This window comes from Eschrichtius robustus, chromosome 3 (assembly GCF_028021215.1).
Source record: "Eschrichtius robustus isolate mEscRob2 chromosome 3, mEscRob2.pri, whole genome shotgun sequence".
NCBI classification, from domain to species: Eukaryota; Metazoa; Chordata; class Mammalia; order Artiodactyla; family Eschrichtiidae; genus Eschrichtius; species Eschrichtius robustus.
Window position 1 is genome coordinate 126,883,764 of NC_090826.1, and position 17,183 is coordinate 126,900,946.

Sequence of the window (17,183 nt, forward strand, 5' to 3'; positions counted from 1 at the left end):
GATGGTCAAAAATCAGGCACTGTTCCAGGCTCTTGAGAACAAAATCCATAGACATGCTGATGGGTTGGATAGAGGGAGAAAGAAAATGGGAAAAATCAAGGATAGTGCCTGCATCAGTGTACATACACAACAAATAGATCCATGTCCTCACGAACTTACATTCTAGTGAGAGGAGAGATGGATAATGAATAAGAAACATAATAACCAGCAAATTATATTGCAAGTCAGAGGTGATAGATGCAATGGAGAAAAAAGCAGAGTTGGGCAAAGAGGACCAGGACTGCAGGGGAAAGGAAAGGGAGGGCTGTAGTATTAAAAATGGTGATGAGGGTGGGCCCCATTGACAAGGGAAGACTTGAGCAAAGACTTGCAAGAGGTGAGCACTGTGAGAGGGGCACTGCAGACCGAGGGGAAGGCTAGGGCAAGGACCCTGTGATGGGAGATGGGAGTGCGCCTGCAGCAGTGAAGGACAGCATGGCGCCCAGTGCTGGTGGAGCGGTGTGAGCCAAAGGAAGAGTGATGGGCAAAACTTCAGAGAGGGAATGGGTCAGTTTCTGTGTGGCCCTGCTGGATTGGCCATCCTAAGGATTTGGGGTTTTGCTCTCAGTGAAAACTGTGACAAGGTTGTTTTTTTTTTAATTGAAATAGAGTTGATTTACAGTGTTGTGTTAGTTTCAGGTGTACAGCATATATATATATATATATATTTATATTTATATATTTATATATATATAATTTTTTAGATTCTTTTCCATTATGTTATTATAAAATATTGAGTATAGTTCCCTGCGCCATGCAGTTAGATCCTCGTTGGTTACCTCTTTTCTAAATAGTAGTGTGTATATGTTAATCCCAAACTCCTAATTTATCCCTCCACCCCTCCTTTCCCCTTTTGTGGGTCTATTTCTGTTTTGTATATAAGTTCATTTGTATCTTTTTTTTTGTAGATTGCTCATATAAGTGATATCATATGGTATTTGTCTTTGTCCGGCTTACTTCACTTAGTATGATAATCTCCAGGTCCATGCATGTAGCTGCAAATGGCATTATTTCATTCTTTTTTACGGCTGAGTAGTATTCCATTGTGGTACATGCCACATCTTTATCCATTCATCTGTCGATGGACATTTAGGTTGCTTCCATGTCTTGGCTATTGTAAAGAGTGCTGCAGTGAACATTGGGGTGCATGTATCTTTTCGAATTATAGTTTTCTCCAGATATATGCCCAGGAGTGGAGTTGCTGGATCATATGGTAATTCTATTTTTAGTTTTTTAAAGAACCTCCATACTGTTCTCCATAGTGGCTGCACCAATTTACGTTCCCACCAACAGTGTAGGAGGGTTCCCTTTTCTCCACACCCTCTCCAGTGTTTACTGTTTACAGACTTTTTTGATGACGGCTAAGGCAGGGTTTTGAGCAGAGGAATGATATGATCTGTTCACTAAGTTGGGGCCCCAGGAGGAGGTGAGGGTTTGCAAGCAAGAGAAAGAGAACCGTGCATTTCATTGTGAGAATTTTGAAGTTCAGGGATCAGTGCAATATCCAAGGAAAAATTCAGAGGCACTCTGTGTTCCTAACAATATTCCACAGAGCTATGGGACTGACCTTTCTGGAAGGAAAATCTGATCAAGGAACTTTCCTGCTTCAAAACCTCCGTGCTTCCCATTGCCTGCAGACTTAGTCCATATTCCTTTAACAAGAAACAGAGCCCCTCACAATCTGGCCCCGGCTGGTCTTTGCAGGTCTGTCTCCCTCCATTCCTTCCCTGGCACACTGTTCCCTCTGCCTACAATCTACAATGCCCTTCTCTAAATACTTAACTCCTCCTCCTGCTTCACAGCCCAGATCTAATAACTTCTGTGAAACCCCTGCACCCCTTCCCTGGGTCTCTTCTGAGGCAGAACTAACCTATTCCTCCTCTGCCGTCTGAAAGTTCATATTACACAGACGCGTAATATGAACCCACAGGTCTGAGAGGCAGGCAGTGTCTATAGTACAGTGACCATGGGCTTTAGAATTCAACTAACCTGGATTAAAATACCAAGCACTTGCTTGCTGTATATAACTTTAAGCATGTCATTTAATTTTTCTACACTCATTTTCTTATAAGGGTAATATGCCTATTTTATAGGATTGGTGTCAAGATTATGTGAGATAACAAGTAAGTCATCCAATATAGGGACGGGCACACAACAGGTCTCAAAAAAGTATTATTCCCCTCCAGACCTCAAGCTCCACCAGGGCAGAAAACATGTTTTATTTATATTATATACGTTCCATTGTCAAATGGTCCCTGACATGCAAAAGGTGCTTTATAGACATTCAAACCTGAATGAATAGACCCTGTCTTCTCAGAAACATTTGTTTCTTAGAGATGCAGCATCTTAGAGGTGCCAGGGTCAGGGTGGTGATCCTAAAGCAGTCTGTGGCATGTACATCCTCGTGGGGCTCATATCACGCCAATCACGTCCCTTCGGCAGCTGCAGGAGCCCTTGTTGTTTGTCTCTAGGGAACACTCATCAGTCCTCTCCGTGAACATTTTTCTCTTTTCTCTTTGGAACTTCTGTCACAGTGTGTCACTTCTCATTTCCTTCTCAGCTGTTCTCCCACTCCTCGCCTTGTTTGTACTGCCTTCCTCCACCACACACCATCTGGCTCTTCCCCGCCTGCCCTGAGCTCAGGCTTTCTAACTGTCCACAAGCCTCCCCGGGCCACCCTGGGCCCTCTGGGTCGGCAGACTACTGCTAGCAGCCCTGCTCTGAAGCTTACTTGAGATCAACGCCTGACAATGAGAGAGTTTACTTCTGGGAAACTCCCTTTGCCAGTTACCTTCGATGAGCCAAGCGAGTGTGGAGCAGGTGGTGATCTTCCAAACACGATACGATCGTGTGTTTCATCCTGGAATACTGAGAAGCTTGTAGGGCAGATACAGGAAAAGGCATTTTTGCCCATTATTTTCAACCTTCTCCAGGATCAGTCAAATGAGGCAGTCCCAGTGCAGTGGATCAAGCATGGACTCTAGACTCACATGGACATACGTTTGTGTCCCTGCTCTGCATGTTCCAAGTGGTGTCTGACATGTGTTTCTTAAGTTCTCTAAACCTTAGTTTCCTTGTTTGTAAAACTGAGATTCCAATACCTATCACTCAGTGTTATTAGTTGATACCATGTGTATCATGTATCGATGCATGATAAATCAGCTCAAAATGTAGTGGCTTAAAACAGCAATATCTGTTTATTAGCTCTAGTGCTTTTCGCAGGTCAGGAATTTGAAAGCGACTAAGCTGGGCTATTCTCACTTGGGGTCTCCCTCGAGGTTGCAGTCAGTCGGTGGTTAGAGCTGGGATCATTTTGAAGACTTCCTCATTCACGTCTGGGGCAGGGGCTGGGAAGACAAACAGCAGGGGCTGGAGCAGCTGGGGTTCCCCTGGCATAGCCCCCTACCCCGAGAGGACCTACCCACCTGGCCTTCCTGCACAGCCCCTGCAGGGCCACTAGATTTCTTACAGGGCAGATCAGGGCTCTAAAGGCATATGTCCTGAGAGAGAAACAGGTGCGACTGTATCGCCTTTACTAGTCTGGCCTCGAAAGTCATACAACATCACTTCCACTAGAAGTGAGTAACAACTGCCAACCCAAATCAACAGGAGAGGGATTAGACCCTTCCTCCTTTAGAAGGAGTGTCAAAATTTTCTGGATGTGCTTCAAAAGCACTGCAGCATATGAAATGCCTGGTCTTCAATAAGTGATGACAATTATTATTATTTTGTTTTTATTGAAGTGTAGTTGATTTACAATATTTCGTTAGTTTCAGGTGTACAGCATAGTGATTCAGGTTGTTTTTTTTTGTAGATTATATTCCATTACAGATTATTACAAACTATTGCGTATATTTCCCTGTGCTACACAGTAAATCCTTGTTCCTTATCTATTTTATGTGTAGTAGTTTGTATTTGTTAATCCCATATTCCTAATTTGTTGCTCCCACTTTTGGCAATCATAAATTTGCTTTCTATGTCTGTGAGTCTGTTTCCGTTTTGCATATACATTCATCTGTATTTTTTAGATTCCTCATATAAGTGATATCATACAGTATCTGCCTTCTTTGACTTATTTCACAAAGTATAATAATCTCTAGGTCCATCCATGTTGTTGCAAATGGCAATATTTTATTCTTTCTTATGGCTGAGTAATATTCCATTGCATATATATATATATATATATATATATATATATATATATACCTCATCTTAAGCCAATCAACTGTTGATGGGCACTTGGGTTGTTTCTTGGCTATTGTAAATAGTGCTGCTATGAATATTGGGGTGCATGTGTCTTTACAAATTAGAGTTTTCATTTTTTCCGGATATGTACCTAGAAGTGGGATTGCTGGATCATATGGTATCTCTATTTTTGGTTTTTTAAGGGAACTCCGTATTATTTTCCATAGTGGCTGCACCAATTTACATTCCCACCAACAGTGAAGGAAGTTTCCCTTTTCTCCACGCCCTCTCCAGCATTTATTATGTACAGACTTTTTGATGATGGCCATTCTGACTGGTGTGAGGGGATACCTCCTTATAGTTTGGATTTGCATTTCTCTAATACTTAGCAATGTTGAGCATCTTTTCACGTGTCTGTTGAGCATCTTTTCACGTGTCTGTTGGCCATCTGTGTGTCTTCTTTGCAAAAATGTCTATTTAGGTCTTCTCCCCATTTTTCGATTGGGTTGTTTGTTTTTTCAATATTGAGGTGCATGACCTGTTTGTATATTTTGGATATTAACCCCTTATTTGTCACATCATTTGCAAATATTTACTCCCATTCCGTAGGTTGCTTTTTTGTTTCACTGATGGTTTCCTTTGCCTTTTCATTTTACTTAACTTTGTCTGTATGAATTTAGGAGAAACAGTTACCCCACTGTGGTCTTCAAGGGGTGTTTTTACACAGTGTCCCTTTTACACAGTGTCCCTGTGTAGACTGTGTGTGTCCAATATCTCTGGTGCAAGGGCTGGTTTCAAAATGGATGCCAACCACCTCTTTCTTCAGGGTGTGCTGGCTGTTATGCCCTTGATAGTGGGTATGGTTGGTGGTGGGGGGCTCTAAAGCCTGTGCAGGGTGTGAGGTGGGACTTCCTCTCTGCTCTGTAGCTTCGCTGTCCTGTCAGGGGTAGGCCTGCTCTCCAGTTGTTGATGTAGAAGCCCTGAGGGTCAGCCTTAATCAGGCTCTGTTGCCCTTGAGTGTGTGCCCTGCCCCAAAGGAGGTAATTGCTGAAGGAAGTGAGGCCCGTGCACTCACAGAGGACCTGTATGCCACCTGTACATGTGTCCATGATTATGCTCAGAGGCAGCCCAAGGTTGTGTCCCTTCCCCTGTTGTGTTAGTCCCAGATCTAGTGCAAGGCTGTGGTGTGGAGTAGCCAAGGTGCTGCGGCTTCAGGAATTGGGGTGGGGTGCTGCAAGTGCCAGGCTCTCTCCATCCTGATTGTTGGCAAACCAGCCCACGTGCACTTCTCCTGAGTAGAGTCTAAGTTCTTCAGCCCTTCTCTCTGTCCAAGTGGTTCACCATTTTTTGTTTTTTTTTGGTTTTCCATTTGTTTGTTTGTTTGGCCACACCACACGGCTTGTGGGGTCTTAGTTCCCCGACCAGGGATCGAACGCAGGCCCTTTGCAGTGAAAGCGTGCAGTCCTAACCACTGGACTGCCAGGGAACTCCCCCAGTGGTTCTCCTAGAAGCCAAGGTGGCTTGTCTCCTCCACACAGGACTCCAGGACTGGGATGCCCAGATTGTGGCTCAACCTGCTTGCTCCCCAGGGCGAGGGTCCACCCATGCGGACCTTCTCTTCCTTTCAGACCTCTCCCAAGGGCGCAGGTCCCAACCCAATGCCCTCTTTCCATCCTACCCAGTTACATGGAGATCTTTCTTGCAGCTTTGGTTGTGTAGGAATTCTTCTGCCAGTTCCCAGTTAGTTTTCCATGTGAATGGTTCCATATGTAGATGTATTGGGTTGGCCAAAAAGTTTGTTTGGGTTTTTCTGTGACATCTTAGGAAAAACCCAAACAAACATTTTGGCCAACCCAATACTTTTTTTTTTTTAATAAGTAATTTTTAAATTTTTATTTATTTATTTATTTATTTATTTATGGCTGTGTTGGGTCTTCGTTTCTGTGCGAGGGCTTTCTCTAGTTGTGGCAAGCGGGGGCCACTCTTCATCGCGGTGCGCGGGCCTCTCACTGTCGCGGCCTCTCTTGTTGCGGAGCACAGGCTCCAGACGCGCAGGCTCAGTAATTGTGGCTCACGGGCCTAGTTGCTCCGCGGCATGTGGGATCTTCCCAGACCAGGGCTCGAACCCGTGTCCCCTGCATTGGCAGGCAGATTCTCAACCACTGCACCACCAGGGAAGCCCCAACCCAACATTTTTGATGTGTTTGTTGGGGGAGGTGAGTTCCACATCCTCCTACTCTGCCATCTTGATCTTCCTCCCTATTGTTATTATTTTTTTTAATGTACCTGATGACTTAAAAAATAAGACAGGGACTTCCCTGGTGGTCCAGTGGTTAAGACTTTGCCTTCCAATGCAGGGGGTACGGGTTCGATCCCTGATCGGGGAGCTAAGATCCCACATGCCTTGGGGCCAAAAAGCCAAAACATAGAACAGAAGAATATTGTAACAAATTCAATAGAGACTTCAAAAAATGCTCTACATCAAAAAACAAAAAAACTTAAAAAATTAAACAGAATAATGTTTCTGCCCCCCTACCATTCTTATCTTCACTCCTCACAAACACACTAATCCCATGAGGAGGTGAAAGTATTTATCAATTTAGGCAAGAGATGAAAAGGATAAGCAAAAATAAAAATAGATGACATTTATTGATCACTTGCTACATGCCAAGACTGTTGTTAAATGCCTTACATACGTTATCTCTTTTAAACCTTGGAACAAGCCCGTAAGGTTCTCTCTCTTTTATGGAGAAGAATCCTAAAATCTACAAATGTTAAGTGAATTGCCCAGGGTTCGATAGCTAGAAAGGCACAGGAGGAGTGGAAGCCAGTTGGGCTGACCCCACGGCCTGTGGGTCCAACCACTGTGCCCACTGCCTAGGTAATCTCAGCTGGGATAATCAGCTGAGAACCCTTGACCAAATTTTTCCCTCCTTTGGTTAATATAATTTGAGAGGTAAGGTACCTGAGGAGGCAGATGGAACAGAACCAAAGAATTCAAGAGGTTCTTGAACCCGGGAAGAGAAAGGCCGGTTTGTTGCTGATAGAGAGCCGAGGGAGTAAAGGCCACACACAGCCAGCCAGGCAGCAGGCGGCTGGCGCAGAGGGCATGCAAACAATCTCTAACAATAATTCCCCACAACCTTTCCGCCAGGGTGTGGAAACCACCCACTTTGAGTTGACTGGTGTTCTGGGAATTTGTTGGGTAATTGAAGAGGAAAAGGTAATTAATTGCACAGAGACCAAGGAAAATCTTGTCATCAGATTCAGTCTTCCTGGCCGGGCCATGGGTGGGGTGCTAAGGGGATGGATCACAGATCTGTCCTAGGCCACAAAAGCATTGCCTGGCTTAGACCCTCCACGCAGGCCCACGGAGGTTCTCACACAAAGATGAACTGTGTTCTCCCACGTGGCTCATGAGAACTTGCGCAGCACCTCTTCCACGGGGCACCCTTAGATTCACACCCTCGCCTCCTCCAGCAGCTCCTTCCCTGGATGCCTTCTGAGATCTGCTCCTGGGTTTCCAAGGTCCCATCTTTGGTTGTCCCTCTCCATTCCTAGCGTCTCAACTCTCAAAGCACTTTCCTCTCTCCTACTATAGAATGGCCTTCAAAGTATTCCTAATTCGATTTCTTCAAAGTCAGTCATTCAAAAACTATTTATGAAGCATATACTATGTGCCAGACACAGTAAGAGGCACTGAGGATCCAGCAGGGAACAAGAGAAGCAAAGTCCCTGGCTTCGTTGAGCTGATATTCTAGGGGGCTTTCACAAAGGGAGAGTTTAGACCTGGGTGGAAGGGATACAGGAACAACTTACCCAAAATGATTCAGTGATTTGCCCTTGCACGTCTGATTGAAATGACAGCCTGTCAGGATGGGTGAAACACAGTGGACTGAGACACTGTCCCTGACATTGAGCAGCAGCCTGGGGCAAGTCACTTGGGTTCTTGGGCTTAATGACTCAAGCCTCTCAGGAGTCACCTGCGCAGCCCAGGAATTCACCTACACAAACCTTATCTGAGGCAGGAATGTGGTCCGTGTGTGGCTTGTGTCACCATCGCCTGCCTAGAGTTTCTAGGCTGAGGATTCAGAGGAAGGGAAGGTTGCTACAGTTTCCCCATGTACTTCCTCTTGCTTTGACCTCTTCCACGTTTGCAACAATAATCCCATGGGCCTTGGCAGGTTCTGTCCACATACACCTTCTGGAAGCAGATGCTCTGCCTGTTGGCATCATGTGAGACACATTGCCAGGGGTCAGTCCAGCATTAATTTACACTGAAAATTCGCAGGGTAGGAGAAGTTAAATAATTTAACTGGTAAGTAGGTAAAATATTAATTTTACATGGAAAAAAAGGTATTAGGAAACAGAATGAAAATTTCACATGAATTTCAAAGTTAAAGACACAAGAGGTCAAATAAATATCAGCTTTTTGGTTGCAGGTTTAGGCTTTACTTCCCAATCCTATAAGGGATTTAGACTCCCTCCCGTTAGTCCTACGTTGTGGACTGGTTTGAAAAGCTCTGGTATGAGGCTGCCCACTGAGGTACCTCTGCCTTTGGGATACCTTCTCCCAAACCCTCTCCAAGCAGAAAGGGAAATGTGAGCCCCAGGGAGGCAGCTTCATTCAGCTGTTAGCAGGCTTTTATAACAGCAAACCCAACCAGACGTGGCCCTGAGCAACAGGACAAATTATTCTCTCTCACCATAAGAGCTTCCAAAGCAGAGAAGTCCCAAGGTTACATAAATGAGTGGTTCAAGGATATTACCAAGGACCCAGGTTCTTTCCATTTTCTCTCTACCATCCTCAGCTTGTAGGTATTTGTGCTCGTGGTATCCAGATAACTGGTACAGTTCCAAGCCCTGTAGACTCACACAGCGACATGGGAAGGCAGGAAAAACGGGAGCATCCTACCTTGCAACCCTTTTAAAAAACAAGAGAAACTTACCCTGTAGGTTTCCCCCACCCTAGCAGATTTCCCTTCACATTGCACTGGATGGAATTAAAGCACAAAATTACAGACAAAAGAAATGGAATTACTATGATTGAATTATCTAATCCATATTCTCCCACCTCCCAGGGCTAGGTAGGGACCTGTCTTCCCCCTGAAGAGTGTGGACACCAATACCTGAACCAAATCAGGGGTCTGTCAGCAAGGCAGAGTGCAGCTAGCTAGCAGGTACCAGCAGGGAGGCCGCCAATAGTGTGGCTAACTCAGAACTCCCATCTTCCCTCATCTCCCATCACAGATAGCCCTGCAGGAAGAGTGGGTGATTAACTGGGGAAAAACAAATGTCAAGTGGCTTTCTGTTCCTGAGATGAGTTTCATTACATTTGGGGTTTAATCATACAATTTAAGCAACACTTCCAAACTTGAAAGTGCTTTCCAAACATGAAAACTTTTGTCAACTTGGAAGAAAGAACCAAGCCGAGGTCAGCTGAAGCCTGACGTCTTCCATGGAGCAGGTTATGGAAGTGTCTACCCACTCAGGGTCTGTGACACACGCTTGGATGACAGAGTCATTCGGAACTGCAATCAGAAGCACAGTACATGAAAGCTGGACTTGTTGGTCATCCGCTCTCCTAGATGTTACACATCTGATTACACAGATAAGCCAATGGAAGAGCAGACAGGGAAAGGCCTTGCCCAAGGTCAGACAGTGAAGTGTCAGAGGTAAGAAGGGAGCCCGGTATGTTGTCCACCTGTTTTCACAAAGCTTTTTAGCTCCCACTCAAGCCCACCTAACCAATGAGCCTTTTCACAATTCAATAAATACCTGCAAATAACCAGAGTCCCATGGATACCACACACCATAAGAACAGGAGGACAAGAGGGGGTGATGGGGAGAAGGAAATTGGAGGTGACCTTCCTGAAGCATAAACCTTCCTGAAAACACACAGAAAGTGGGCATGCCTAACCTTGGACTGAATAAAACGAGTTGGTTCATCTTCTGTAGCTTCTAGGGATAAGTTGCAGGGCACTAGAGGAAGAAAAGAAATGAAAAGAGCATTTATGATGCAGTTAAAAATAGATGTGATGCCAGATTTTAACAGATGAATGTGGGTTTTAGCTAGAGAAAGAAAAAAGGCCTTTGTTCCTGGTTCACATTCTCCACTGACATAGACAGGGCTGCCTGGATATCACACAGGCTCTAAGAACTTCCTTTTAGAGATCCTACCTTACATCAAATTAAGCATATTAAGATGCACCCTTATCACGTGTTAAACAATTGATATACAACTCTGTTTGAGGTAGGTTGTGTTGCAGTTGACTAATTGAAAGAATCATTTCTGTGGACATTTACTGAAACATTCCCTTCCTTTTTTCCATATTGCACTTTTCATGTCTTGAGGGTATATTTTTTCCATGTCTTGTCTCCAACATTTTAATAGACCTGTGAAAAATTCTAAGCACTAGGCCCTATGCCTACAGCATCAGATGGGTAAAATGAGAAACCGTGGATCTTTAGACCCTGGACCTCCACATAGAGAGCTGGTGGTAGTTGAGTTGGGAAAGGTAGCCGTTACAGTTGTCACCTACCTTAGCGCTATGTGTGATAGGACTACTTCACATCTGTGTAGTACTCTGTGCCTTACTCAGATCTTTCATGTATTTTGTTTCATTTTCTCCTCTTCAACAGCCTAGTAGATAGACAATGAATTAATTCTATTGATCAGGAAACTTTGGTTCAAAGGGGTTAACTTGTTCAGCATCACACAACTAGTACGTGAAGGAACCCAGATTCCAAGAGAGGTCTTAACACTCCATGGTGTGCTTTGGGTCACAGCTTCAACTCCTTGTTAACAGCCATCTCCTGAGTTTTCTACTTCACGACCAGGAGAGGGGAAAAGCAGTTGACCCCACTTCTCCTGGAATCTGGAACTAGTTGGAGTGAGACATCATTGGCTTGAGTTTATCAGGTGCAAATGGTTCATTTGGATAAGAATAAGATCAAATGTCTTTCTTGAGATGACAGGCCCAGACTCTGACTTCTACCATGCCAGCCTACAACCTCTGTGACATTTAAGGCCTGAGCACCCAAGTTTCTCTACACAAGTTCTGTGCAACCCTCTTCTTCTTCCTAATCTCGAGTTGGTATCAAAAACGGGGCAGTATGACCCTGGAAACAGGTCCCCATCCCTATGAGAAATCTAAAGTGATTGTTCCCTTTGGCCTTTCAGAGTTTGGGAAAGAACCATGACAGCCAGGATTCCCAATGTTTGCACAAGTTTACCACTAATGATGAAAGCATAGGGTGGGCAAGGAAAGGACACCCCAGTTAGCTGCTCTCTTCCAGATGTCTGGAATAATCCTGTGAGAAAGAATAACAGCCTGTGAGGAGAACCTTAGCATTCTTGCTCACCTGTTTGCTTGGCTAAGCCTCCCTAATGATTTGCAAACTACTCCTCCAGATACTTATCCTTTGACCACTTTGAATTCTGTATTGTGAGATGTCAAATAGAAACCCAAAGTGGAGGTTACACATATTTTGGCTGATTGTTATGGGATTGTTCTGATGGACTCTTTCGACCATCCTTCCTATAATATCTTTTAAAGTCCTTGAGGACGGGGACCATTTTTTGGAGCTACCACCGCATCTACCACAGTGCTAAGCATGGAGTCATTGCTCAATAAATATGTATTTATTTTGACCCTGTCTCACCCTGGCTGTCCACTAGAGGAAGCTCAGTGGGAAATAAGTCATACCTGAAGATGTCACAATTACTCCACTCAGAACTTCCTTTTAAAACATCCATTCTTCAAGTTCTTCTTTGAAGGCCATCTCATTACGTTAATAGTGCTAATACTGGAATTGTAACCCCCACACGTGACAACATCATTTATAGCCAGACAGAGTTCTTCCAAAATCCCAGAGTTTTCAGAGGAAACCAGACATTCCTCCATCATCACTCTCCCCTCAAGCATTCTCCCCTTCGCTCTAGAAGTGATGTTATGTAGTTTCTGAGAAGGAGGAATTGTCATTACACATTACCTTCCTGTGACTGTTCACTGCACTTGGAATAAAATGCAAAACCCTTCCCATGGCTCCTGCCCGCTTCTTCAGTCTCACTTCCTCATTCTGTCCTTCCCCTCAGGGTCTGAGCCACAGGACCCATCTTAATTAATTTCTTGAACACTCAAGTTTCTCTTTACCACAGTGTCTCAAAGGAAAGTGTTTCCCCTGCCTGGAAAGACTCTCCAAAACTGATTAGTCAAGTCTCAGGTCTTGCTTTAAATGTAACCTTCTTCTTTGACCACAAAAGTATAGTTGGTTTGCTCCCCATTCATTGTCTCTGTCATATTATCTATATTTTATCCTTTGCAGCACTTATTTTAATTTATAATTGAATATTTTTTTGCCTTCAGTGGACTGAAAACCTCTGAGAGCACAGACCGTGTTAATCTTATTCCTCTCTGTGTCTCTATTGCCTGGCCCAGAGCGTCACACCAAGTAGGGCCTCACTAAACAGAAAGAAAGAAAGAAAGAGAGAGGGAGAGAGAGAGAGGAAGGAAGGAAGGACGAAGGAAGGAAGGAAGGAAGAGAGGGAGGGAGGGATAGAGGGAGGGAGGGAGGGAGGAGGGAAGGGAGAGAGAGAGAGGAAGGAAGAAAGAGAGAGAGAGGGAGAGAGGGAGGGAGGGAGGGAAGAATAGATGCTTCAAGAGAAATTTATCACTTGCTTTCTGAATCTCCTTCCTATTTGTCCATCTCAGGTCCTTCCAGGAGGCTGAGGAACATATTCTTCTAATCAGAAGACTCTAGAAACATAGGGATATAGATAAGTTACTTTTGGGGGGGGGGGTGTGTGTGATGAGGTAGGGGTAGGGGGTTAATTGGTTTCTTCCAGCAGGATGAGGTATGAAATATACCAGGAATGAAGAGAAATGTACAGCATGCAGGTTGGGCATCATGTTGAATTCAGGAGTCCAGTTCCTAGGGCAGAAATAGATCCTTACAGCCTAAAGAAACTACTCATTTTAGAGCTGTCCGTGGTTTAGTAGGTGACAGATTGTAATCGCTAGCAAATGTAGGTCATATGCTGCTGTTTCCTTCTCTACTCACAGAAGACTTCTGTACTCCAAATATATAGGGGTTCTTCCCCACACTAAGTGGTTCTCCAACACTAGCTGGGTGTCCTACAATTTAACTCAATTCTGAGACTATCAACCCAGAGACAGCATCAAATCTCACTGATTAAGGGCTCAATCCCACAGGACTGCCCCCACTTCAGATGCCAGTCACAAGCCCAGGTTTTCACCTGGGCTCTGACTGACCTACCCACCCCCCAACCCTGGGTTGGATAATTTACTAGACTAGCTGACAGAATTCAGGGAGACGGTTTATTATTACTGACTTATTTAGATATGAAGAGAGATATAGGGTGAGGTCCAGAAAAATTCCTAGCACAGGAGCTTCTGTCCTCTGGGAGTTTGGGCTATGCCACTCTCCCTGCCTGTGGATGCATTCTTGTTCACCAAGCTCTCTGAATCTCATGCTTAGGGATTTTTATGGACGCTTCATTACATAGATATAATTGATTAAATTATTGGCCACTGGTGATTGATCCAAAGTCCAGACCCTCCTCTCTACAGAGGTGGAGAAGGGGCTAAAAGTTCCAGACTTCTAATCAGGTGGTTAGTTCTCCTGACAACCAGCACCTGTTGAGTGGTTATCTAGGGGCTTTCCCCAAACTCCTCTCATTAACAAATTCAGGTGTGGTGGAAAGAACCTCGTTGTGAATAACAAAACACTTTCTTTTCATCTTTATGACTCTTATCACTTGGGGAATTCCAAGGGTTTTAGGAACTCTGCCAGGAAAGGGGATGAAGGCTGAATATATATTTATTATTATAAATCACAATATCACAGCCACCTCAAGGTAAGACTGCTAATGGGTCCTATCATTTTTAAAAGATGACCTAGGATCAGGAGGGATGTATTCAGTCTCTCAAGAGAAGAAGATAATGTAGACGAGAAACTGCCTTCCCTGCACTTCTCAATTTACCTACAGGTCCATGGGAGGCAGAGTCTGATGTAGAATGCCAAGCAGTCCTCCTGTCTTTCATTGGCTGGTGTTGATGGCTTTAATTAGATTACATATTTAGGGAGATTTACACCCTGGTTCAATTGTAATTTTCCATGGGATTCTAACTCCAGGTGTCCCAGAACCAAATGTCCTCAATAAACCTCAGTTCAGCTCAGCACATGTGGATGGAAGAAAGCTGGTGCTCTGCTAGTTTTCTTTCCTGACTTCTCTGTTTTCCATAGCGGCAGGCACAACTATGTGCCAGTGACATCACTGGGGCTCTGTGCTTCCAGCAGTGCTGGGGGAATGTGTAGGCAATTTAACCTACTTGTCCCATAGTGGGCTAGCAGTCCATTTGTTACCATGTCTCCTTTGCCTAAAGAACCTAGTTTTCCCATATCTAGATCTATTACAGGTAAAATTGATAAACTGTTAGAGTCTTCATTAATCTCTTATCTACCGTACTAACTCTGTGATCTTGGGAGAGTTACTTTGCCTGCCTCAGTCTCCTCATCTCTAAAATGGGGATAATATTAATACCTACTCATAGAGTTAACCAATAAATGAGCTATTATATGGAAAGCACATAGAAATGTATAATAATAATTAGGGCTTCATAAATGTTATTTGATATGACTAATATTACTGTATCATTACTACTGCAGAGTTAGCTCCAGCAAGAGAAAGAATTGAATTTATTCATTCCTGTGTCCCAGGGGCCTGACTCAGTACTTGACACACTGAAGGGCTCAACAAATATGTGTGGAATTGAATTCAACTTCCCTAGCACTAATTATCTGCACCATTCAAATGCTTGCTTTTCACCTAGTTGCTTGCTCTGACTTTTAGTATGCAAATTATATACTCCCACCTGAGCTGTGGTTTCCTGGAAGTACAGAATTTCTCAGTTACATTTGTATGCCCCACACCATTTGGCTCATAGTAGTGGTGCTTGATAACTCTTTTATTTTTTATTATTTTTATTGAAGTATAGTTAATTTACAATGTTTCAGGTATACAGCAAAGTGATCAGTTATATATAGTTTTTCAGATTCTTTTTCTTTTTTTATAAATTTATTTATTTTATTTTATTTATTTATTTTTGGCTGCACTGGGTCTTCGTTGCTGAACACGGGCTTTCTCTAGTTGTGGCGAGCCAGGGCTACTCTTTGTTGCGGTGCATGAGCTTCTCACTGCAGTGGCTTCTCTTGTTGCAGAGTACAAGCTCTAGGCGCGTGGGCTTCAGTAGTTGTGGCATGCGGGCTTCAGTAGTTGTGGCTTGTGGGCTCTAGAGCGCAGGCTCAGTAGTTGTGGTGCATGGGCTTAGTTGCTCCACGGCATGTGGGATCCTCCTGGACCAGGGCTCGAACCCGTGTCCCCTGCATTGGCAGGCGGATTCTTAACCACTGCGCCACCCGGGAAGTCCCCAGATTCTTTTTCATTATAGGCTATTACAAGATTTTGAATATAGTTCCCTGTGCTATACAGTAGGTCCTTGTTTGTTATCTATTTTATATGTTGTAGTGTGTATATTTTAATCCGATACTCCTAATTTATCCCTCTCCCCCTCCTTCCACTTTGGTAACCATAAGTTTGTTTTCTACAACTGTGACTCTATTTCTGTAAATAAGTTCATTTGTACCATTTTTTTTAGATTCCACATATAAGCAAATTTATATGATATTTGTTTTTCTCTCTCTGGCTTACTTCACTTAGTATGATAATCTCTAGGTCCACCCATGTTGCTGCAAATGGAATTATTTCATTCTTTTTATGGCTAAGTAATATTCCATTGTATATATGTACCACATCTTCTCTATCCATTCATCTATCCATGGACATTGAGGTTGCTTCCATGTCCTGGCTAGCGTAAATAGAGCTGCAATAAACATTGGGGTGCATGTATCTGTTTGAATTATGCTTTTCTCCAGATATATGCCCAGGAGTGGGATTGCAGGTTCATATAGTAGCTCTAGTTTTAGTTTTTAAGGAACTTCCATACTGTTCTCCATAGTGACTGTACCAATTTACATTCCCACCTACAGTGTAGGAGGGTTCCCTTTTCTCCACACCCTCTCCAGCATTTATTATTTGTAGACTTTTTGATGATGGCCATTCTGACCAGTGTGGTCAAACTCATCGTAGTTTTGATTTGCATTTCTCTAATAATTAGCAACGTTGGGCATCTTTTCATGTGCCATCTGTATTTCTTCTTTGGAGAACTGGTAACTCTTCACAGACTTAAAATGTTACGTTTCTAAATCCTGATAACAAGGAAATCATGTGGGATATTTGTAAGAGCGGCTGGTATGCATGCATTTACAATCCAATGTTGCCATAATTTATGAGTGGGAGGAGATGTTCAAACCACCAGAGCACTAAGACAAGAGGGGGCTGGGAGTGGTTACCTAAAGGCTGGACTGTATATTAGGCTGTATGTTCCTTGTGGTCAAAGAACATTTCTTTCTTCTTTCTCAGGCATCTCACACAGTGCCTGACATGTACCATGTACTCAGTGAATGTCAGTTAAATTGATAAATGTATTCATGCTGGAAACTCCAACATAGGAAGCTCACATTGCTCCCTCATGTCCGATGTATGCTTATCAGCCTGGCCCTGCTCCAAGCTACAGAGCTCCTGCCCCACTCCACCCCCACTACCACATACTCTCTATCCCTCACTAGATCCTCACCTGAGTCTCAACTTGGCAAGAGGAGATTCATTTTGAAATCATGTTTGTGCAAAATTAGCCACAGCAGTTATGAACTCTCCTTGCTGTGCAGAAAGGTGTCGACGATGAGTTCTGCCTCCTGTCACATGGGAGAAAACCTTTCTTTGCTACTTCTTGAATGTATTCTATTTTTGAACCAGCTCAACCTTAAGAATCAGTCTTCCCACCAGTATCAGGTCTTTGAAGAGTATTAGCAGAGAA